The sequence below is a fragment of the Rhinatrema bivittatum genome, chromosome 17 (genome assembly GCF_901001135.1).
Source record: "Rhinatrema bivittatum chromosome 17, aRhiBiv1.1, whole genome shotgun sequence".
Classification (NCBI taxonomy): Eukaryota; Metazoa; Chordata; class Amphibia; order Gymnophiona; family Rhinatrematidae; genus Rhinatrema; species Rhinatrema bivittatum.
The window spans coordinates 1880542-1905500 of record NC_042631.1 but is presented as its reverse complement, the minus strand read 5'-3'; the positions used below and the strand labels follow the sequence as shown (position 1 = coordinate 1905500).

The 24959-nt window shown below is 43.0% G+C and overlaps 1 protein-coding gene across 1 annotated transcript in view; it reads right to left on the bottom strand.

Annotated features, from left to right (window-relative positions):
- The window catches only part of CHST1 (carbohydrate sulfotransferase 1), an 82620-nt gene extending 64557 nt beyond the window's left edge, over positions 1-18063 (bottom strand). The window contains exon 1 of the mRNA XM_029582215.1: positions 17935-18063. The gene's annotated coding sequence lies outside the window, so the exon portion shown is untranslated. The remainder of the gene's footprint in view (positions 1-17934) is intronic.
- Positions 18064-24959: the final 6896 nt, after the last annotated feature.

The window sequence follows — 24959 nt, the reverse complement described above, 5'->3', positions numbered from 1 at the left end:
AGGGATGAAAGATTGATGACTGCAGCACAGTACAGTGGACTATGGACAAGATGGCTGACAGCTGGCTTAGCAAAAAACTGGTAAAAAACAGACTAATTTTGCAAAACAGAACTTGATACAGTTCACACCTTATCGCTGGGTGTGACATCTTTATCTTTATTAAAATTTGTTAATCGCTTTTCCAGTGGACGAGTTCAAAGCACATAACATCCTTAAGTAACCAGAGATGCAATCAGAGACCAAGAAAATTCAGCAGAAATGTAGATACATAGACCCAATTGAATTGGTGCTAATGGCCTGCTTAAGAAGATCTTCCAAGCACAGCTGCATATTACATTTTGTGAGCTCCAGAAGGACGCTCTCTTTGGTGCAATGCAAGAATTAAAAAATGCATTAGCAGTACATTTAAGAGACGGAGATTGTACTGAAAATACCCTGGCTTATGAGTAAGGTTCATTCTTGTCAAGGTATCTACAAAACAAACCCATCAGGAGAAACTGCCCCTTGAGAGAACCTGTCCACACACAGTACTTGTACAACTCATTCCACAGATGATATCACAGTGACAGAAAGTGTACAGTGCTTTTACAGCTCATCCCACAGATGATATCACAGTGACACAGAGAAAGTGCACAATACTTGTACAGCTCATCACACAGATGATATCACAGTGACACAGAGAAAGTGCACAATACTTGTACAGCTCATCACACAGATATCACAGTGACACAGAGAAAGTGCACAATACTTGTACAGCTCATCCCACAGATGATATCACAGTGACACAGAGAAAGTGCACAATACTTGTACAGCTCATCCCACAGATGATATCACAGTGACACAGAGAAAGTGCACAATACTTGTACAGCTCATCACACAGATATCACAGTGACACAGAGAAAGTGCACAATACTTGTACAGCTCATCACACATGATATCACAGTGACACAGAGAAGTGCACAATACTTGTACAGCTCATCACACAGATATCACAGTGACACAGAGAAGTGCATAGTACTTGTACAGCTCATCACACAAATATCACAGTGACACAAAGTGCACAGTACTTGTACAGCTCATCCCATAAATGATAGCGCAGTGACACAAATAATGTGTACAGTACTCGTACAGAGAACCTGTATCCACATTGGCTCACTCTCGCACAGCCTGCACTCACTGTGCCCCCCACAAGGAGGCACTGTGCTTTATCCAGCCCCATCAGATTCAGCCATTCACCAACCTGTCACCGGGATGTTTCCTACTGCTAAGAGTCCTGCATCGCATTCCCACACCCTCAGAAAGGGTCTCTCTGCATAATGAGGCATCCCCCATGACTGCAGCGCAAGTGACCAGACTCACAATGACACAAATTAAAGTCCCATGGAAACACACTGAATGAGAAGGAGCCCGGAGAATGTCCCAAGGATTTTCTTGTGCAGCTTGGATCTGGTACAGCGCCAGCTTAGGGCAGCATGGAAGCGGCAGCTGAAAGAGGGGATAGGACAGCACAAACACCTTTACCTTCAGGCCCAGAAATGTTCTCCTGCCTTTTTGGCTTGCAGCTTAATCAGAACCAACTTCTATTGGACTCTTCTGCCATGACTCTTCATTCGGGTTTAGTCGCTGTAGCCCTGAATCCAGCACCGAGCCAGGGCTGAGGCTCCCTCCCTGAGGGGCTGTGAACCTTGGCTCCACAGTGTCCCCTCTCACCCCTATTCCAAAATTAATGCACCTGCCCAGTTCCGTTCCTCGCCCGGGTCTCCTCCCTCCCGCCCTGCCTTCAAAGCTAGCAGAACCCTAGGCAACCACCTGCTCTGATTAATGCTCCCGCCAGTGCTGCCAACCTCCAACTCATCTGAGGAGTGGATGACCCGAGCCAGGATTGTTAGCCCAACCTCACCACTGCCACTGAGCCAGCCCCAGCCTTCAAGTTTTGATTGTTTTTTGTCTGTGTGTCAAACAAAGCTTCTCAAAATTAACATTCAAGCTCAACTAAATGGTGACCAGAGGGCATTTAAGTTTCCAACCATACCAGGTTCCCATGATGCACTATAGAGCAGCACTAAACAGAGACACCATCACCTGCAATGCATAAACAAACGATAGGAAGAGCAAACATTGGTGCACTCACTGCAGCGAGTCATCCTAGAAATACTCTCATATTGCATTAATACAAGTCTCAAGCAACAACCAAACTCCATCATGAGATGGGCTTCAGGGATGTTGCACCCACAGAGCAGGAAGGCCACTGCCAAGGATTCAGACTCCCTTACTGTGTATTCACTCACTGCGTCCTCATGGATTAAGCACCATTCTGATCTCTGAAACTTGGAGCTGACAGGAATTCTGGGAGGGGGAAGTGGTGTGTGTGGGGAAGGGAGCAATTGATGAATTCTGAGAGAGGGGAAGTGGTGTGTGTGGGGAAGGGAGCAAGTGATGAATTCTGAGAGAGGGGAAGTGGTGTGTGTGGGGAAGGGAGCAATTGATGAATTCTGAGAGAGGGGAAGTGGTGTGTGTGGGGAAGGGAGCAATTGATGAATTCTGAGAGAGGGGAAGTGGTGTGTGTGGGGAAGGGAGCAATTGATGAATTCTGGGAGAGGGGAACTGGTGTGTGTGGGGAAGGGAGCAATTGATGAATTCTGGGAGAGGGGAGCCGGTGTGTGTGGGGAAGGGAGCAATTGATGAATTTTGGGAGGGGGAACCGGTGTGTGTGGGGAAGGGAGCAATTGATGAATTCTGGGAGAGGGGAACCGGTGTGTGTGGGGAAGGGAGCAATTGATGAATTCTGGGAGAGGGGAACTGGTGTGTATGGGGAAGGGAGCAATTGATGAATTCTGGGAGAGGGGAACTGGTGTGTGTGGGGAAGGGAGCAATTGATGAATTCTGGGAGAGGGGAACCGGTGTGTGTGGGGAAGGGAGCAATTGATGAATTCTAGGAGAGGGGAACTGGTGTGTGTGGGGAAGGGAGTGATTGCTGTATTCTGGGAGACCGAGGGGGAAGTAGTGTGTGGAGAGGGTAGTGATTTCTGTATTGAGGGAGGGGGAGCAGATAGGGAAGATTCATGGAGCTGTTTTATAAGGAGGAGAGGGGGAGATGACACAGGTTTTATTCTGGGATGGGAGGGCCTGATTGAGGAGTTTGCTCTATCCTGGGAGAGGGAGGAGAAGTTGAAAGTCTGAAACTTGATCAACTACACAACCTGTCCGCACTATCAAAATGAACACCAGAGTCACATGACCTATTACCAAAATCACACACAGGCTGACACAGTACTATGTTGCTGTGAGCCAGGCCCTTCTAGATTTCTGCAGTTCTCCCCAAGTGTGAAGGATTTCATTTTGTTTGATTTTTTCGCCGACTGGAGGTGCCTAACCACCTCGTGCTGGCCGGCTGGGGAGACCCTGCTGCAGTGACAATGGGAGAGATAACTGGGACCTGCACTTTCCCCCCTCCCTAGGCTTTGTCACCTGCGTCTATGACATCTATGGCAAATCTCCGGTGGAGCGCACTGTGAGCCCAAGTTTGGATGCGCTAGCTTTACCCCTTATTCAGTAAGAGGTAATAGTGCGTCGAAAACGCGCGTCCAACACCCCCGAAACTAATAGCGCCCGCAACATGCAAATGTATGCTGATGCCCTATTAGTTATTCCCACGCGATACAGAAAGTAAAATGTGCAGCCAAGCCGCGTATCTTACTTTCAGAAATTAGCATCTACCCAAAGGCTGGCGTTAATTTCGGCCAGCACCGGGGAAGTGTACAGAAAAGCAGAAAAAACTGCTTTTCTGTATACCCTCCGACTTAATATCATAGCAATATTAAGTCAGAGGCCCCAAAAGTAAAAAAATAAAAATAAAAAATCGGCTCGTGGGTCGGAAGACGGACGCTCAGTTATGCCGGCGTCTGTTTTCCGAACCCGTGGCTGTCAGCGGGTTTGAGAACCCACACCGGAAAAATTGAGCATCGGCTGTCCAACTCGCTGACAGCCACCGCTCCTGTCAAAAAGGAGGCGCTAGGGACGCGCTAGTGTCCCTAGCACCTCCTTTTACCACGTGCCCTAATTTGCATAGGCCACCCTCCTGAATCGTGTGCCTAGGAGAGTGGCCTGTGCGCGCGCTGGGAGAGCGGGCGCTCGCCAGCTCTCCCGCGTGTTTTTCTGTATTGGCCTGACAACCTGGCACCAATATTGTAAAAGTGACAATGCAAGTAAGTGCACACGGGTCTACGCATGGATGGGTGCACATTTTGGACGCACTATACTAGCACTCAATGCAATAAGGAGATTAGCGCATCCAAAACACATGCTCAAACAAATGCATAGCTGATAGTGCTGGTCACATGTAAATTCCATGTACATGCGGATATTAGCTATTTCCCCTCAATGCAGAAAATCACTGGTTGCCCAGTGCACACTATTTAACGTGACAAATTTAACTCCAGCCCTGGAGGTGGCGAAAAGTCAATCCGCAAGTCAAGGGCTCATGAGAAATTTTAAAATACGATCTCCTATGGTTCCTCCTACTTAGTATCATTCTGAGACTCAAATTTACTTCTTGTAGTATTGAAAAATAAACATACATTGGCTAAATTTAAAAAAAAACCAATTCTTATGGCTGCATAATTTAGACGCACATAGCAGGGTGTCATCTTCAGCAAGCTCAGCAAAATAGCACAGAAATTAGCCAGAAGACGCGGGATAAAAACAGATGCTGGTATTGAGCGCCTGTTGTAATTGTGGGTGCCCAATGCATTTGAGCACCTTGGGTACACAACTCTTCCCTAGCAGGCCCTTTTTTGCACAGCTTCTCATTTAAATACTGCATTGGGTGCCCAGGTGATGTGGCTGCCTGCACATTAGAAAACAGGCACTCACTATGAGCGCCCATTTTCAGCATTGCATCGGAGAAGCTGAAAGTCTAATTTTTGACCAACATCCTTTAGGCAACTACACAACCTGTCTGTGCTATCACAAGCGACACCAGAATCACATGACCCATTACCATGAAAATCACACACCTCGCACCAATATTGTAAAAGTGACAATGCAAGCACACAGCTTGAGCAGATTATCATAAATCTGACACCACCACTGGCATCTTCATAAAACCAATACGACATCTACACACCCTGAGCTGCCAGAACATAACCTGACACCGCCATCACAAAACCAGACAGAGACACTGCAGCTACAAGATCCAGCACCTCAACTGCAAACCCAGCACTGTAGTCCCAGACAGCAGCATCAGAAAAGAATAGTGAGGTACCCAGCCAGTCAGCACAGCTGTCCAATGTCTGCTCCCGCTGTGCTGATTACGGATTCTCCTCTTCCCCTGCTCGCCACACTAAGGAGATCGGGTATGCAATGTTTTTAATTACTATCTGGGATTTAGCTCTTGTTTTCCATAGATGCAGGTGACAAAGTCTGGGGAGGGGGGAAAAGTGCAGGTCCCAGTTATCTCTCCCATTGTCACTGCAGCAGGGTCTCCGCAGCCGGCCAGCACGAGGTGGTTAGGCACCTCCAGTCGGGTATTTGCCAGATACTTGTAGCCTGGATTGGCCACTGTTGGAAACAGGATGCTGGGCTTGACGGACCCTCGGTCTGACTCAGTATGGCAACTTCTTATGCTCTTATGGAATAGACCTTGGTTTGATGACCTCAGAACTTGGTAAGGTGAAAAAGCTGCAATATGGTTTTTCTCCAGGGAGAGGAACGGTTATGAATGGTGATAGCCAGTTTATATTGTGTGTGGAATACATCATACTTATGCCACAATTTACAAGAATAACCCCATTTCTCAACTGGGTTATTAAACATAAAACACAGCAGAAGAGAATTTAGAGCAATGAATATTTGCTAGCTCTTTCAGCAACATAGAAAAATACTAGAGGATGAGAGGAAAAGACAGAATTTCTTCCTCTCGAACCAGGGAACGTTCCGCAAAGTTAACTGCTAGCAGATTTAAAAGCAATTTTTTAAAGCATTTTTTCAGTCAGCGAGCAATTATGTTGTGGAATTGGTTGCTAAAGTGAGTAGTACAGTTCAGTTTTAAAAATGGTTTGAAGAAATTTATGGATTACAGGTCCATAAACAATTACTAGTCAGCTAGATTTGGGTGTCTCCACGAGCAAACGTACTTTGTGTACCTTCCTTAGGATTTTGTCAGCTTTAACGTGCACAGGTAAGCTCAGGTGAAGGCCATACCCAGTTTTACCACTTACTCTACCAGTCTGCCCAGTCCATCTCGAGGTCAGCCAGACTCCTATGGTTCTTCAGCCTGTACGTCCCCTAATTGATCTGGACCCCTCATCCAGTCTGATACCACATCAAAGGCAGAAGTAAACATGCGTGGCTAGCAGCCACCTGATCTAAAATATAGATTTATGCTCGTAAATTTTTGGGTCTGCCCTGAATGCCTCAAAATGCCCCAACTCCACTCCTATTTCTTATTACTATAAGCACGAAATTTGCAGCTTTTAAAATACACATATATGGGCCTTTTAACTCAAGCAACACTTTTAAAATTCATCCCCTAAACGTCTTTAAAACTGACTAATTGTCTAATTGTCTCAAAACACAAATGTAATCTTCATTTTCATTGGTAAACTCTCCAGCACATAGGCCAAGGGTTTTTTTGATTGAGAAAGAGCTGAAGCCAATCAGAGTTAATCTGTTTCCCGCTGCAGCCTGGGGAGGACCTGCAGACAGAAAAAAGGTCCTCACTTCCTCTCTGAGCTGACACTGCTTAAGGGGCTAAACACATCCCAAAATGCAAGCTAAATATATCAATTTATACACACATGGATAAAGAAATATTTTTGAATCAGTGGTTTGTTCATATTTATTATTATTTTTTTTATACTTAATATGCTGCAGTTCAGTATTTGTCATCAAAGCAGTGCACAAAAAATATGAAAATCTACAATCCTAAAAAGTCAAATACAAACGCATACAATATATCAAATAAATTAAATCAGTAAAAACCATATAACATATCAATATGTTAAAGCTATATAAGAATAAAAAAGAAGATTCTGCTATACATAATGTAAAAATCCACATCATAAAAGAGTGAAACAAATGTCACCAAAGGCTTGAGCAAAGCAGATGGTAAAATCTCTCTTGAACCTCAGCTTGCTTTCGACAGCTGTTTCCTTATAGCCTCTCAAATAATGCTCCGGTGCTGTGGGAAACTTGCTGGCTTGGAGCAGGCACTGGGCACGGTTTCTTCCTGCTTCTGATTGTCGTTTTGTGCTTGTCTCTGTCTCTATCTCTGCCTCTCCTCTTCCCTGTCTCCCTTTTCTTCCTTTGAAACTCTTTCCTGCTTCTCTTTTCTCTCTCCCTGCCTTCTTCTCTCTCCGCCCCACTCTGTGCCCCTGCTCTCCAAAGCCACAGGAGTCTGTCAGCAGGAATGTAGAGAGCAGTGGATGAAGAGATGAATTTTTCATAAGACTGTCAGTATCGCCAGCACCACTTCCTCACAATCCATTTGTATCAAAAGCTCATCCTGCTTACCTTTGCTGTGCTCAGTGCTCTGCAGCCTGGCAGCCTTCCCCTTCCTCCCATGCTGACTATATCATGCACACTACGGGCCTGAAGCACTGAGCTTTCTCCCCAGAGACACAGGGTGTGCAAAGAGCCTTAGTAAACCTGGCCCTAGAGTCCATTCCAGTCAGACTCCTCCAGCTCTCAGCCCACACTGCACAACATGAAGCCAAGATTCAAAGGCTTGGAGGCTATTGTAATACTTTGGGGTTCAGCAAATATTCTTTTTAGGAGGAGGGGAGAAAAAGTAACTGATGAATTTAGGTGTTTAATTAAAATGGTGCCTTCATAGTAACTTTTGTGTATCTCATGTGTCGTGAGGCTGTACCTGGAGTACTGTGTGCAGTACTGGTTGCTGCATCTCAAAAAAAGATAGAGTTGCATTGGAAAAGGTACACAGAAAGGGATGGAATGGCTCTTCTTTGAGGAAAGCCTAAAAATATTAGGGCTGTACAGCTTGGAGAAAAGATGACTGAGGTGGGACATGATAGAGGTCTATAAAATCAAGAGTGGAATAGATTGGGTAAAGGTAAATCAATTATTTACTCTTTCAAATAATACAAAGACTAGGGGACGCTCCATGAAGTTAATAGGTAGCACACTCAAAACAAATTAGAGAGATTTCTTTTTCACTCCAAGCACAATTAAGCTCTGGAATTCATTGCCGGAGGATGTGGTTAAGGCAGTTAGCATAGCTGAGTTTAAAAAATGTAATTAAAGGTTAGCAAGGGCTAATTAAGCAAATCTAAGCATTGCATTTCTTTTTTTGACAGAACCATTTTCTCCTGCTCCTTTGTATGTCCAATTCAATCAGAACCAGAGCTGGGGGACTTCTGCTGCTGGCCATCTGATGAACCATGTCGAAGCTGAGCTCTATATTATATTGACTTGAAAGTACCTTGTTACAAGAATGAAGAAAGTGTCTCATACTATAGCTTTTAAAGGGGAATGTTGACAAAACCCTGAGATCTGTAAAGGCAAGCTTCATCCCACTTCTCCTAGAATGGATGCAGAGGCTGAAACTGCTCTAGCAGACTTATAAAAGTTCTTGTAAATTGCAGTCATCGATGGAGGAGCTGTGGGAGAACATAGATAAGCAATCTAGAAGCCGGAAATGGCATTGGATTGCTTCAGTATTCAGTTGGAGGCCTTGAGAAAAGTGAACGTAGAGTTGGTAGAGAGGATGAAGGACCAGGAGGACTGAGGCCGCTGTAATAGCATTCGGCTTATAAGAGTCCCCAATGGGTGAGGTAAGGGAGCAGGCAGCAAGGTCTAGGCCTGTGATCGGTCACATCCTAAATTAAGCCTTCAAGAAGTATGGAAAACTGGACTAGCACAGTATGAAGGTCCATTTGTAAGGATTACTTCCTCTGTATAGAAGGGGGTTACATTTTTGCCTCTGTTTCCTGCTTGTCTTTCTGTAATTCAGGATGGAAAAACTATATTTCTGCAGTAGAAAGATGAACTAGAAGAATTTATGAAGACTCTGCAAAATTAAGAGTTTTGTCGCTCTCCTTTTTCCTTTGGTCAATGTCAATAGGAATGATAATGACGAGTTGAGATGTTGGATTGTTTGCTATTATTGAAGTCTAACTGATATTGTGGTTTTGTTCAAGCCTTACTTTTTAGGATAATGATTGCGTTGAACATATGGGGTTGGAATACCAATGCCTCATCATGTCCATAGTGCAGTTTTGAGTTGCACTATGGAAGGGCTCACTGCACAGTGTGGAGATTCTTGGTTCAAGCAAAGGGTTATGGCAGTGATATTTTGGATTTTTATGTTTTGTTTATTTTACTGTAAACAGGGCTGGTGCTTCTATTAGGCAAACTAGGTGGTCGCTTAGAGTGCCAAGATTTTGGGGGCAGCAGAATATAAAAATTACTAAACTAAATGCCTAAAGGGTGCAGCACCCCAGCCAATACTGTCAAAGCAGGGAGTGCTGTGCTGAAGCCACTGCCGCCAGTAGTTAAACTGGGGGAGGGGGCCGAATGACCAAAGCTTCACATAGGGCGCCAGATATGCTTGCACAGCCCTGAGTGTAAGGTATTAGAAATATATCTGAGCTATCAGTGTAAGGATAGCACGTGGGAGGTAGCCCTGCAACAGAATATTGCATGCTGTTTCTTTTTCATGCCATACTATCACCAGGAATGGACTTGTGACATTAGGATATTCATGTTACACTGGGTGCTTCCAATCTGGAGGTTACGTCTATGGGTCCTGAAGAGTGCACCACTGGTGGGGTGAGAAGAATGGACCTTCATTTGGTGCAGTCCCTTGGAGAATATTTAGCTTGCTGTGTTGTGGTCTTATCCTTTATTTTGTGCGACATGGAATGGGGGGCACCTTTCTTATGAGTATGGACCTGTGTTGAATAAGTAGATGTTTGAAATAGATGTCTCTGTGTTTGTGACGTGGCTGAATGATTTTATGTTTTGAATGACTGGGATTTAGGAATCATCACCGCAACATGTGTATTGTCACTAATTTTGCATCTTTCCTTGATACTGTGAGTGTGCTTGGAGGCCTATGACATTAGCTCTGTATGTGCTTTCTATTTCTATAAGCCCATATTTCCTTTCCTTCTTGATATAACTGGTTCTTACAGGTTAGCTGGTGGGTACGGACCAGTTTTCCTGTTTTTACGTCCAATTGATTGAGGTCTTTCTGAATTCCAAAGCTGTAGGGATGTCCAGGGACTGCAGTTGATTGATAGCGTGACTGTGCACACCTCTTGGTGTGTCTCGGGGCTGGTGCCCTAGATGAACATTCAGTCAGCCAGCCCCTTCCCCGACTCCACCACTGTACGCCCTCTAGCCCGGCACTCCCTTTGTTCACAATATTAGATCTGGCACAGAGCCCTCTGCATCCAAAGTTTTGTTGCTCTAGGTGACTGCCCAGTTTTCCTAATGGAAGCACCAGCTCTGGGGGTCTCTTCTCTCTGCCTTTTTGCCTCTTTTCTGCCATTCTGCCTGGTCTTTCTAACTTAGGCTGCTTCTTGCTCGCAATGACCTCTCCCTGGTTGTTTTTCTCATCTCCCCTTGCCTCTCTCCCTCCCTTTCTCCTTCTCCTCATCTCAGTCTCAGCCTGAGTACATATGAGCAGGAGGCACGTAGCATCCATTAGATTTTAACACATTTGCAACAAGCTCTGGGTATGTTAACTGCTCAAGTTTATTTTAGTAGCATCCTGTCTCGGGGGCATATGAGACATGACACAGAGTGTGACTAAAGTGTCAGAACTGCTGTCAGCTCTTGCACTGCACCAGCACTTCCTCTCCATTCTCACCATGGGAAGAGGGGCAGGAGAATGGAAACAAGAGATGACACCAGTTATCAGCTATCCCACTGCCATCTCTTTCCTGTACTCCCTAAGGTATGAACTTCCAGCAGAAGCTCCATGCAGACAGAACAGGCATTTCAGAGGAAGCAGATAGTGCAGGACTAGTGTGATGTCACATAAGAACATGCCATACTGGGTCAGACCAAGGGTCCATCAAGCCCAGCATCCTGCTTCCAACAGTGGCCAATCCAGGCCACAAGAACCTGGCAGGATCCCAAGGGGTAGAGAGATTCCAAGCTGCTTATCCCAGGAATAAGTAGAGGATTTCTGCAACTCTACCTTAATAATGGTTTATGGACTGTTATTCCAGGAAGTTGTTCAAAGCTTTTTTAAACCCTGCTACACTAACAGCTTTTACCATATCCTCCAGCAATGAATTCCAGAGTTTAATTATGCACTGAGTACAAAAATATTTTCTCCAGTTTGTCTTAAATGCATTTCTTAGTAATATCATTGCATGTCCCCTAGCCTTTGTAGCTTTTTCCACTCTACTTATTCTTTAAACCTCTAAAATAATCTCCCCTCAGTCATCTCTTCTTCAAGCTGAAGAGCCCTAACCTCTTTAGCCTTTCCTCATAGGGGAATCATTCCATCCCCTTTATTTTGGGCACTCTTCTCTGTACCCTAATTCTGCTATATCTTTTTTGAGATGTAGTGACCAGAATTGCACTCAATAATCAAGGTGTGGTCAAGGTATCATGGAGCAATAGGAGATACATTATGATGTTCTCTGTTTTATTCTCCATTCCTTTCCTAATAACCCCTAAGCATTCTACTTCCTTTCTTGGCTGCTGCTGCACAGTAAATAGAGGATTTCAGTGTATTATCACTGATGACACCTAGATCCTTTTCCTGAGTGGTGGTCCTCAATGTGGAACCTTGAATTGTGTAGCTATGATTTGGGTTGCTCTTCCCTGCATGCATCATTTTTTACTTGTCCACATTAAATGCCATCTGCCATTTGGATGCCCAAGCTTGCAAGATCCTTTTGCAATTTCTCACAATCCTCTTGTGATTTAACAACATTGAATAATTTTGTGCATTCAGCAAATTTTATCACCTCACTTGGTCCCATTTCCAGGTCATTTATAAATATATTAAAAAGCATTGGTCCCAGAACAGATCCCTGGGGCCTCCACTATTCATCTTTCTCCATTGGGAAAATTTACCATTTAGCCCTACTCTCTGTTTTCTATCTTTGAACCAGTTGGCAATCCACAATAGGACACCTTCACCTATCCTATGACTTTCTAATTTCCTCAAGAGTCTCTCATGAGGGACTTTGTCAAATGCTTTCTGGAAATCCAGATACATTGTATCAACTGGCTCACCTTTATTCCCCTGTTTCTTCTGCCTTTTAAAAATGTAGCAGATTGGTGAGGCAAATCTTCCTTTGCTAAATCCTTGTTGGCTTTCACCTATTGAACTAAGATGAAGACTATCTGTATGTTCAATAATTTTGTTCTTAATAATAGTTTCAATCATTTTTCCTGGCAGTGATGTCAGGCTCATTGATCTGTAGTTTCCTGGATCACCTCTGGCACCCTTTTTAAAAACTGGCTTTACACTGGCTACCCTACAATCTTCAGTTCTGTGGCTGATATTGATGATAGTTTACAGATTGCTAATATTAGGTCTGCAATTTCATTATTTAGTTCTTTCCAGCATTCTGGGATTAATACCATTTGGTCGTTAACCAATATGCTTTGATGCTTTTAATGCAAGTGCAACATTGCTCCCCACTTAGATGGCAGGGGAATAAGAGGAATTTGATTCAGACGACAACCAAGGGCCCCGACTTCCATGGTCTGGAATCCTGTTACACGAACAATAAGGGAAAAAGCACAGGACTGCTTCTATGGCCGAGTCCTAAAGGAAACGAGAAATGTATGGTGTAACTTGCTGGCGCACCCGTTACTGCCCTTAACCAAAGAAATGGATACTTTTGATGTAACTGCAACATTGCTCTCTGCTTTGAAGGAGGGCAGTGGGGGCTGAAAGGAAAGAGGAATTTGGATTCAGGGACAACCAACACGAGCCATGACTTTTTTACAGTCTGGGGTCCTGATGCTCAGACATTAAGAAAAATTCACAGGACTGCTTCTGTGGCCAAATCTATAAGCAAAGCACGTCAAGAAAAACTGACTAATACATGGGGGTAACCTGCACGGCGCGGCAGATACTACCATGGGAGGCTTGCTGGACAGACTGGATGGACCATCTGTTCTTTTCTGTGTTTCTATGATTTGCTACTCTTTAGTTTATCCATTTGCTCTGTTATTACATCTGCCAGATTCATTGAGCTTTGTTTCAGTTCCTCTGAATCATCACCTTTGAATATCACTTCTGGCCTGGGTCTCTCTCTTACATCTTCCTCAGTAAATACTGAAGCAAAGAATGCATTTAGTCTCTCTGCTATGGCTTAGTCATCCCTAAGTGCTCCTTTTACCCCTTTGATCATCTAATGGTCCAATTGATTCCCCTGCAGGCCTTTTTGCTTCAAATGTACCTGGAAAAGTTTTTATTATGAGATTTTGCTTCCACAGCAAGCTTCTTTTCAAATGTTTCTTTATCAAAGCTTTGCATCTGACTTGCCAGTACTTATGCTTTTTTCACTCAACGCACAATAAAGCTCTGGAATTTGTTGCCAGAGGATGTGGTTAGTGCAGTTAGTATAGCTGTGTTTAAAAAAGGATTGGATAAGTTCTTGGAGGAGAAGTCCATTACCTGCTGTTAAGTTCACTTAGAGAATAGCCACTGCCATTAGCAATGGTTACATGGAATAGACTTAGTTTTTGGGTACTTGCCAGGTTCTTATGGCCTGGATTGGCCACTGTTGGAAACAGGATGCTGGGCTTGATGGACCCTTGGTCTGACCCAGTACGGCAATTTCTTATGTTCTTATGCTTTTTCCTGTTTTCTTCATTCAGATCCCTTTTCCATTTTTTGAAAGATATTCTCTTGGCTAGAATAGCTTCTCTCACCTCACCTTTTAACCATGTCAGCAGTTGTATGGCCTTCTTACCAATGTTTTTTAGTCTGCCCACCCATCCTCTCCTAGTATAAGAATTCAAGCTGACCTGTGGACTTTGGCTGGAGGGGGAGGGGGAGCCAGATTCAGAATGATGGTGTCATGGTATTTTCAAGTTTAGCTGTTAAAGAACAAGCCTTGCTGGGGTCTTCATGTGATGATATCCCGAGTGAAAAGATGCAAAAAAAGAATGACAATCCCTCTAAGAGGAGGGGGTGGCAATCAGTGGTTCTTGTTGTGTAACCAGGCTGTGATAACTCCACCTGCCATCTCCATCCATTTACAACTTAAGAAGAGAGAAAGTCAGGAGTGAGCTACAAGTCAATGTGGCAGAAATGGGAATGGAATAGCAATATTATTGCTAAAATGTGCACTCTGGGAATAGAGTTTTCAGAAAACACAGAATGGGGGGAAAATAATAAAAGATAGCTATCTATATACATGAGAGATACAACTAAACTTATGGAAGAACAGGGCAGTCAGAGAGAAGCTGATTTATTGTGGGTTCAATGCATGGGAGCAATATACATACCGTACCTCCAATGCAGGGAAAAGAGATTAAAACATAGTAAATGACAGCAGAGAAAAAGCAAAAAGGCCCATCTAGTCTGTCCAGCAGCAACCTTTTAGATCAAATTCCCACATGGAACCCAACCCTCAATCCTGTTGTGTCCCATTTTTCATTTTGCAGGATGTAGACTAGAGACATCAGATAGCAGTGGAAGAGCCCTGGACCACCTGTAGGGAGCAGGTAATACTGGAGCTGGTACTAGGAAATGATGACAGTATCACTGATGCCACTGCTGGATCCAATGTAAGATCCAGCATTCACCATACAATGCAGTTTCGTCTACAGTTGAACCAACCATAGCCTAGTACAAAGATCCTGGCTTTCAAGCTAATGCGAGATTGCACTGAGGATGCCTTAATAGATACTGAATATCTAAAAATTACAGAGGAACTGTGAACAGCAATAAAATTAAGCATAGAAAAGGTAACAAATCTGCATAAGGCAGGTTAGTGAGAGGAAGAGGGGGAAAAAAGACAAATATGGTTGTCTAAGGAGTAGCGGAAATAGTAAGATCCAAAAGACTCTCATTCAGAAAATACAAAAGAAAAAAACAAAAATTACACTCAGGAGGCATAAGTGAGAAGGGGATGAGCAGAAGACAGAAACCTTACATAGAAACATAGAAATGACGGCAGATAAAGACCAAACGCCCATCCAGTCTGCCCAACAAGCTCCCACACTTATTTTCCCAGACTTATCTCTTTCACCAACCATGAAGTTCAGCGCCCTTGCTGGTAACTGTTTGATTCAAAAACCTTAAACATGTTCTTCAGCTCCGTATATAGAGAAGAAGGGGAAGGTGATGCTCCAAAAGCAGGACACAGGGGCATAAATGATTGTGAATTTATCGTTTCCAGAGGAGGAAGCTTAATAGAAAATGGATATTGTGAGAGCTCAAGAAAATGCTAATTGTGCCCCCTCGTTGCTCTGTTAACCTCATCTTTGCAAACCAAAAAGATTCCAAGGGACCGGAGGAGAGCAAATGTGGTCCCACGTCACAAGAATGGGAATACGGGACAGGCAGGTAAGTACAGAGTCATCAGTCAAAATCTGGCAGTGGGTAAAGTTATAGAAAAACAGAGTGCAGCACCTTAAGTGAATGTATGGCAGGACCCCGGCAATGGGTGTCACAAGGGACAGATCTTGCCGAATAAGTTCTTTGATGAGGTGACCGGAAGAGTGGTAGATGTGCTTATGTGCACTGCTGTAAGTCCTGTGACACAGGTTGAAAGGAATCAGGTAGGCGAGAATAAGGTAAAAGTAAAATAATATGTTTATTGATATACAATCTTAATAATTCTAAGTATTAAAGGTATACAGTTCTAAGTACTAAAATATACAATTCTAAACATATACAGTTCTAAGAACTAAAGTATATACAATTCTAAGCATATACAGTTCTAAGCATTAAGAACAATTCTAAGCATATTCATCTGTATCCGTGCACAATATTTCGGCCAATACTCACAATACCCTTTTCATCAGCCTGTCTCAGATGTGTGCAATGGCGGATTTTCACTCCCCCCCTCTCCTGGATCATTTGCTCCTCTGTTCGCAGTGGTGTTTATATTACCTTATGTTTCATTCTTATAATCAGAGGAGGATTTGGTTTTATGGTGTTCCCAAAGGATTTCTAAGTCTCACTTAAATCAGTCTTACACTGCTCATAGCGTTGTATATCTTTTGCCAAATGGGCAGGGAAAAGGAAAAAAATTTTTTTTTCTCCAGTTTTTAGCCAATCTTAAAGCGTTGTGACCAAGCATTTGTAATATTTAACAATAGTCATATGGAGGCTGTGCTCATTTTTGAGCATTGTGGCATGGATATACTTAGAAATCTTATTTCTATATCACCAAAAGAATTTGTCTGCTAAGGCATTAGAATGCCATGGATTCTTCCCAAATACTGCTGCTCCAAAAAGTGCTTTTTCTTAGTTGCTGCTTTTAATTCTAGTTTAGTGTCCTTGTGATTCCTAACAAACGACACCTTCTATTGTCACATAATGCTAAAGTTAAATACACACAGAATGGGATACATAATCATGACACATTTGTGTAAGAGCGGTAGAGCAAAAAAGTGTTCTACTACTGCAAAGAAAGGAATGATAGGGGCAATAAAATGTGACGGAGTGTTGCCAGGCACTCCCCTTTCCCTAAACCTGCTATTGTGTGTTACTGGGGTATTGTGTGCCACTGGGGCATCAACCCTATCTGCTGTTGTCTCACAACACTTTTCATTCTGTCCCTCAATTGTTCTTAAACACTTGTCTAAAGGTTTTGAAGAGGCTGGGTCATTATGCTGATAGCCACAGGCTCCAAATGTTTCATTAATCTGTTCACGGGCTGGGGAATCTAATTCTATAACGGGAGTACAATGAACTCTGTTCGTGATATCAATCCTAGCGGAGTTCCCTGTAGGCTGATTCAGTAGGGGGATAGTGGGGGTTGTGAGTTGGTGCTCTGAAGTTAAATTAGGAGTATATCCAGCTGCCTTTAAAGGCTGGTCACTAACTTTCTGTGCCTGTATAGCGGGAAATTCATGCCCCATTCTATCTTGCTGTGTGAAATCTTCTAACACTTGGGTAGCCTCCTGTTCTACAGCTTGCCGAACAATAGGGCATGCTTGTTCAACAGTATTTATTTTTGACGGGGATTCTACTTCTGCCTCCTCTGCACTGTCTGTATCTGTGGAATCCCAAATATTCCCGTCCCATGTTTCGGGATTCCATTCATTTTTCATTTTATTCACTTGTCTACGCTTTCGATATTTATGCTGTGCCACTGACTGATAATGGTCTGCTTTCTGGAAAACTGTTTCTAAGTGGCATCGCAACATAATGTTGTCTTTTAGCAAACCATCCATTTCTTTTTCTAGTTCAGCTAATTTCAATTGCAAGCTGTGCTTTTCTTCGTGACACTTTCTGTATCCTGTCAATAAAAGCCAGCCACTTCTTCCTACTGCCTCTAGTTCCTTCCCTTTTTTTCCTGGGACTTCTTGTAATTTGTCTACAATATTTACAGGCTCGCTACCTACATCCCATGCTTCTGCCAATCCCATATTCATTGCCCATTCCTGAGCCAGCACAGAATAGGGAGTTTTTTCCCATCCTGGGATTTTAACATCCACAGGAGTAACAGGTTTGGATGGCTGCTTTGCTTTCTTTTTAAATAAAGCCTTTTTAAATAAAGCCATCCCACCCTCGTCGCCAAATGTAAGGAATCAGGTAGGCGAGAATAAGGTAAAAGTAAAATAATATGTTTATTGATATACAATCTTAATAATTCTAAGTATTAAAGGTACAATCTTAATAATTCTAAGTATTAAAGGTATACAGTTCTAAGAACTAAAGTATATACAATTCTAAGCATATACAGTTCTAAGCATTAAGAACAATTCTAAGCATATTCATCTGTATCCGTGCACAATATTTTGGCCAATACTCACAATACCCTCTTCATCAGCCTGTCTCAGAGAGAGAGCCCAGTACAGGCAAAAGGGACCCAGTCACTTCGTACATCTACAAAGTGACATGCAGTACTTTGCATGTCAGCAAAGCGAAAGTATGTTTCTCGCTCTCCCCGTTTTGCAGCCATAGCGGTTCGTCCTTTATAGTCCAATGTCAACAGGTGGGCGTGCCAAACTAGACTGTGTGTTTGTGGGACAGGATTACTCCTTGCCAGCAGTTCCAGTCTAAACAATACTCAAGGATAGATAGTCAGGTCATCTCTACTCCATGCCGAATGTCACTGCTGCAGCTGATTCTGCAATATCCCTTACACAGGTAAACAAACAGAGAAAGACTGAAGCTGAATGAGGAGCTGCTTAATAACAGATCTCACCGGGATCCAATCTAGTGAAGGTAAAGGGACTGCATGGATGCCACAGGACTCACTTTTCAATATCATTATGGCTGGCATTGCCAAAGAACTTGCAGAAAGTTTAGAGCTGTTTGCAGAAGAGAGAAAAATCTGTAACAGATCCGCCACACCAGGAAAAGGTAGAAAATGCCAAAAGTAATTTGGAAACCTGGAAGCATGTTGAAGGATTTGAAATCATGCATCTGGGACACAAAACTTCATTAGCCATTTACTATTAAGGGGGCAACCCATCAGGCCACAGAAAAATGCAGTAAGCTAGCTTGCAGAGCACGCCGTTCTGGGAAGACAGTAACACTAGTTCTCAGGGCTCCTTGTGTGTGCGTGTGGAACTTTGTCCTGCCTGGGTACCCAAAGTATTCAGCTTGTCCAGTAACAAAAGGATGAAGCCGAGAAAGAGATAGCGGTGGATGGGGTGAGATGAAGGATGAGGACATGAGGAAAGTGAAGCAGGGAGAGATGAGATGAGAGAGAATGGGAAGGGAAGGGAGAGAAAAAAAGATGGATGCATCTGAAGTAACTTTCTCTTTATAAATAAAATATCAAAAGAAGGCACATTGCTCAGACAACGACTCTGCTGCTGCTGCCAAGGAACACGTGTTTCCACAAATCAAATGCTGCAGATCTGTTTGAAGCTGGTGCTTATAGCTCTGAATCTTTGGGGAGAAAACCAGGGCTTCTGGAGGAGAAGGGGACTACTTTCCCCACTGCTGGAATATAGAACTGACCTTTGCTCAAGGGGTGAGCCGACTGTCATTGCAACTAGAAGCATGCACAGGATTTCCTCAGCGCGTGGACGTTTTACGGAAGGCACTCATGGGGGCATGTTTTAGGCGAGATCAGTTAATAACATTTGTGTGTATCTATAGGAGATCTATGTTCATATGGCCAACTGTGAATTTTCTGAACTCTTCACCAGATTTTACCTTTCGCTATATTTCAGGTGAAACGCCCTTCGGGCTTCATTCTGCATCAGAATGGATATTGTTTCAGTATTGGGAGGTTGTGTCCAGCAGGGTGGTCCATCTCCCGAAGGGCGAGTCAGTAGAGGAGTCCTGACAATGAGGGAAAGTCCATAAAACATTATTAAGGTGGAGCTGCAGAAATCCACTTCTTATCTCTGAAATAAGCAGCTTGGGATCCTGCCAAGGACTTGTCACCTGGATTGGAAAGAGGGCTACCTCAGAAGATCCAACCTGCAGGAAATGGAGGGGACTTGTTTCTGGCCATCTGAGAGAAATTTTGCTTTATAAAGATGATTCTTTTTATATTCTTGGGCAGATTTGAAGATGCTGGCGCCTTGCTCAGGAGTAATAAGGGAAATCATTGGGAAGTGACTTAAGCAATATAAGAACTGTGTCTACATATGTGATTTTAATAATCTGGAGAACTAACTGTCTGCAATTTTGCTCTGAGACTGTTTCCTTTTCTTGTATCTGCTGACTTTGATTCTTCTCAGTAAAATCTATATTTTTGTTTGGAACAAAACGCCTAGAGTGTGGACTGTTTATTTTAGTAAGTGAAATCTTCTTTGTGCCCTACAGGTATATTTTTCTCCTTACAAATCTGTGTTCCCCCAGCCCTGTACCAAGCAGAGCTGGGAAGTGTGACCCACTTCCCAGAGAGGGGAGGATTCACAGGTACATTTTATCTCTGGTTTTCATGTCCAGATCTTCTCTGAATATCTCATATGATGTGTATGACTGTATAATATGATTCATTTATATGCCAGGCTGCAGTATTTCAGCAAGCTCATTTCTCATCAGCATAGGCATAGATTATATCAATCACAAATCTGAAGGTTTGCTTCTAACTCTCTGATCCCACTTCCTTTCCCTTCTTTTTCCCTGCAGTACAATGCGACTCATTACAGCTTTAACAGATGAGCCTCCCCTGATACTTCATCTGTCCATAATGACTGACAGAACAGAGACTCCACTAGTGCATTAAATATTAAAAGAACAGAGAACATCAGCAATCAACGTTTCCTCAAACTTTGACTTGGGTAAAAGTGATGGCTCCTTTGTCATCTGACAATTCCATGATGGCCCTAGGCACCTCATCATTTTAGAATACCTGAAAGTGTGAAAGATGGAGACAGACTGTGCAATCTGGATTGAGTCAGTCTTATCCTCACTCCAAAGTCTCTTACTAATGTCTTTCTGTCCTGTCTTCTTTCTTAGAGTTCTGGTTCCTGTAAGGTAACTGCTGAAACTCTGGGGGCAGAACAACATTTCTACAGGCTGCGATGGAGAAGCTCTGCTAACTTACTGCTTGCTCAATGACTCTACAGGCAGTGAAGGAGGATCGCCAGTAATTTATTGCTCAGGCAGGGACTCTACAGGCAGTGGAGAAGGATCATCACTAATTTACTGCCCAAGGACTCTACAGGCAGTGAAGGAGGATCACCAGTAACTTACTGCTCAGGCAGGGACTCTACAGGCAGTGGAGAAGGATCATCACTAATTTACTGCCCAAGGACTCTACAGGCAATGAAGGAGGATCGCCAGTAACTTACTGCTCAGGCAGAGACTCTACAGGCAGTGGAGAAGGATCATCACTAATTTACTGCTCAATGACTCTACAGGCAGTGAAGGAGGATCACCAGTAATTTATTGCTCAGGCAGGGACTCTACAGGCAGTGGAGAAGGATCATCACTAATTTCTGCCCAAGGACTCTACAGGCAGTGAAGGAGGATCACCAGTAACTTACTGCTCAGGCAGGGACTCTACAGGCAGTGGAGAAGGATCATCACTAATTTACTGCCCAAGGACTCTACAGGCAGTGAAGGAGGGTCACCAGTAACTTACTGCTCAGGCAGGGACTCTACAGGAGGTAGAGAAGGATCATCACTAATTTACTGCCCAAGGACTCTTCAGGCAGTGAAGGAGAATCATTGTTAACTTACTGTTCAAGGACTCTGTGCTTTGTGACAGATACTAATTTACTGTTAAACAACTCTAGACACTGATGGAGTCACACTAGTTTCCACTCAACAACTCTTCATTCCATAATGGAATTAACTTTCGCTTTCAGTGTTAACTGGTTTACCCCCCTAGTTTACTGTAAACCGGTACGATAAGACCTTGTCTTGAGCATCGGTATATTAAAAGAATTTAAATAAATAAAATAAATAAATAAATAATGGAGAACCACCACAAATATAACAAGTAATGACTAAGCTCGTTGATGAAAAATCATCACTAATTTACTGCTTATCAGTGGTCCCTCAGATTGTGGCTGTCATCTATCATGGTTGGTAGCTCTTCATATGACTGATGAACTCAATTCTGGATGCAAGCATTCTTTGGCAATGGGGACATGCTGTTACTTGGGAATTGTTTCTTTCTCCTTCTTGTACCGCAACCATTCTGCATTGATGTTGAATTGGTCTGTGAAGTGACACATGCCTTCACGCTGCAAGTGGTGCCATAGCAAACAATTAGCAGCTTGTTTCTCCCAGTCGTTAATGTCAACACCTCTATGCTTGAGGTCAACCAGGAGACTGGTTTTGTGCATTGGCTAACAGAAAGCTGGGAGAAGAGAACCTAATGATGGAAGCAATATTCAGGCATTCGGACACAATAGTTTGTTCATCATAATTGATTTCTCAAGAGCAAGGCTTCAGTACTGGTGGCTGCAGTTTCATGGAGGACACTCACATTGGTCTGCTGGTCCTCCCATTTAATCCCCAGGATTTGATGCAAGCACTGCTGGTGCAAGATCTCAAAAGTCAATTATCATCATCTCCATTTATTCATATCACACTTTTCCAACAAAAGAGTTCAAAGTATGTTATAGTGGAATAGGTTACAGATACATTGTATACATAGTGAGAACTGGATAATATGACATTATACCTGGTTACAGATACATTGTATACATAGTGAGGACTGGATAATATGACGTTATACCTGGTTACAGATACATTGTATACATAGTGAGGACTGGATAATATGACATTATACCTGGTTACAGATACATTGTATACATAGTGAGGACTGGATAATATGACGTTATACCTGGTTACAGATACATTGTATACATAGTGAGGACTGGATAATATGACGTTATACCTGGTTACAGATACATTGTATACATAGTGAGGACTGGATAATATGACGTTATACCTGGTTACAGATACATTGTATACATAGTGAGGACTGGATAATATGACGTTATACCTGGTTACAGATACATTGTATACATAGTGAGGACTGGATAATATGACGTTATACCTGGTTACAGATACATTGTATACATAGTGAGAACTGGATAATATGACGTTATACCTGGTTACAGATACATTGTATACATAGTGAGAACTGGATAATATGACGTTATACCTGGTTACAGATACATTGTATACATAGTGAGAACTGGATAATATGACGTTATACCTGGTTACAGATACATTGTATACATAGTGAGAACTGGATAATATGACGTTCTATGTTAGTGAACCATTGGTGTATGGTGCCAGTATCCATGATTATATTTTGTACAGTAGTATCCTGGCTGTAAATGGGGACCTGATGGAGGTCAGGATTATTAGCTGCAGCTGACTGCTTCTTCAAGAACAGGTTTTCACCAGTTTCCTGAAGGATAGCAGGTCTGGTGTGAGTCCCATGTGGGTTGATAGCATATTCCAGAGGGTCAGGGTTGGTGTGGCAAAGATTTTCTTCCTGGTGCTAAGGCGCATTGAGCTTAAAGATGGTACAGTTGAGCTTGAGGCAGTCAGTCCGTGTTTTGCTGTGGGGTGATCAGCATGACAGCCTTACAAATCAAGACCTTTGTCTCCTTCTCAAGGTCTCTATTTTCAAAGACATGTTATCACAACCTGAAGAATGCAATATTAGCACAACTGACCTGGTGCTGGATTTCCTCATCAATAGTAACTCATTCACGGGCCGATACAGTAAAGTCTGCGGGACAGCGGACAAATGTCCGCTCTCCCGGCGCGCGCACAGGCCACTCTCCTGTGTGCGCGATTCACTATGCAAATTAGGCCCAGCGGTAAAAACAGGCAAAAGGAGGCGCATGGGACAATAGCGCATCCCTAGCTCCTCCTTTTGGACCAGAGCAGCGGCTGTCAGCGGGTTTGACAGCCAACGCTCAATTTTGCCAGTTTCGGTTCTCGAGCCCGCTGACAGCCACGGGTTCGGAAACCGGACGCCGGCAAAATTGAGCGTCCGGTTTTCGAGCCGTGGGCCAACTTCAAATTTTTTTTTTTTAACTTTTGGTAACTTTTGGGACCTCTGATTTGATATCGCCATGATATTAAGTTGGAGGGTGCACAGAAAAGCAGTTTTTACTGCTTTTCTGTGCACTTTCCCAGTGCCTGAAGAAATTAGTGCCTTCCTTTGGGCTTCTGTCAGGAGATGAAGGACCGTCATGGAAATATTGTTATATTAAGAAGCTAAGTACTTCATCTTTTAGAATTTTAATTGCATAAAAAAATCTTCTTTAAAAAAAGATACTGTCGGGACTTTCCACCTAGTAAAATGACCTATGATTATGAATAAGGCTGAGTCTGAATAGCGTGAGCTAATACAATGATGCCTAGAATGATGGTCATGATATGATGATTAAGAATGTTGTAGCAGTTGCGTCTTACATTTTCTCTTCATATGGATGCATGTTGGTGTAGTCACAAGATCAGTTCAAATTGACCAACATATTCCGGCATATAATATTTTCTTCAACTACTGTCTAATAATAAGTCAATTTTAGAACAGCCATTTATGCATATAAAACAGGGTTATATGCATGTAAGTGGCTTTGAAAATTACCTCCTTACTGCTTAACAATTCTGTGCTCTGTGATGGAAAATCACCACTAACAAAGTGATCAATGACTAAGTTCTGTGATGGAACTTCACTGCAACCTACGATGTAGTAACTTTGTACTCTGAGATAGCTGCTCAGCAACTCCACTTATCACTCAACAACTGGAGGAGGAGTAACCCAGTGCTTAGAGCAGAAGACAGAGAACTAGGGAAGCAAGGGTTCAAATCCTGCTGAAGCTCCTTCTGACCTTGGTCAAAGTCATTTCACTCTCCATTTCCTCAGATACAAATTTAAGCCTAATTAACAAGGGGAAAATGCTTAGTAAATCAGGCTCTTAAACTGTAAGGCCTCTGGGGACAAGAAAGCACCTACAGTAGCTGAATGTAACTCGCCTTGAGTTATTACTGAAAAGAAGTGAGCTAAATGTGAAATAGATAAAATACTCTGTGGTGGAGAGCCACTACTAACTTACTACTCAATAGCTACTCTACATGATGGAACATTACTGCTACTTACCTCTCAGTGACTATGCTCTGTGATGGAGTCACTGCTAATTTACTACTCAATAGCTACTCTACATGATGGAACATCACTGCTACTTACCTCTCAGTGACTATGCTCTGTGATGGAGTCACTGCTAATTTACTACTCAACTATTCCACTCGGTATGGATCTGTGAATTAAGATTTTCTGTTCTCCTCATTTCACAGAACTGAGAGTGTATGTCCTTGATTCTAAGGGCTCTTGATCTAATGAATTCTTTCTGTATTCTCTCTCTTATGGCTCTTGTATGGGTTCTATTGT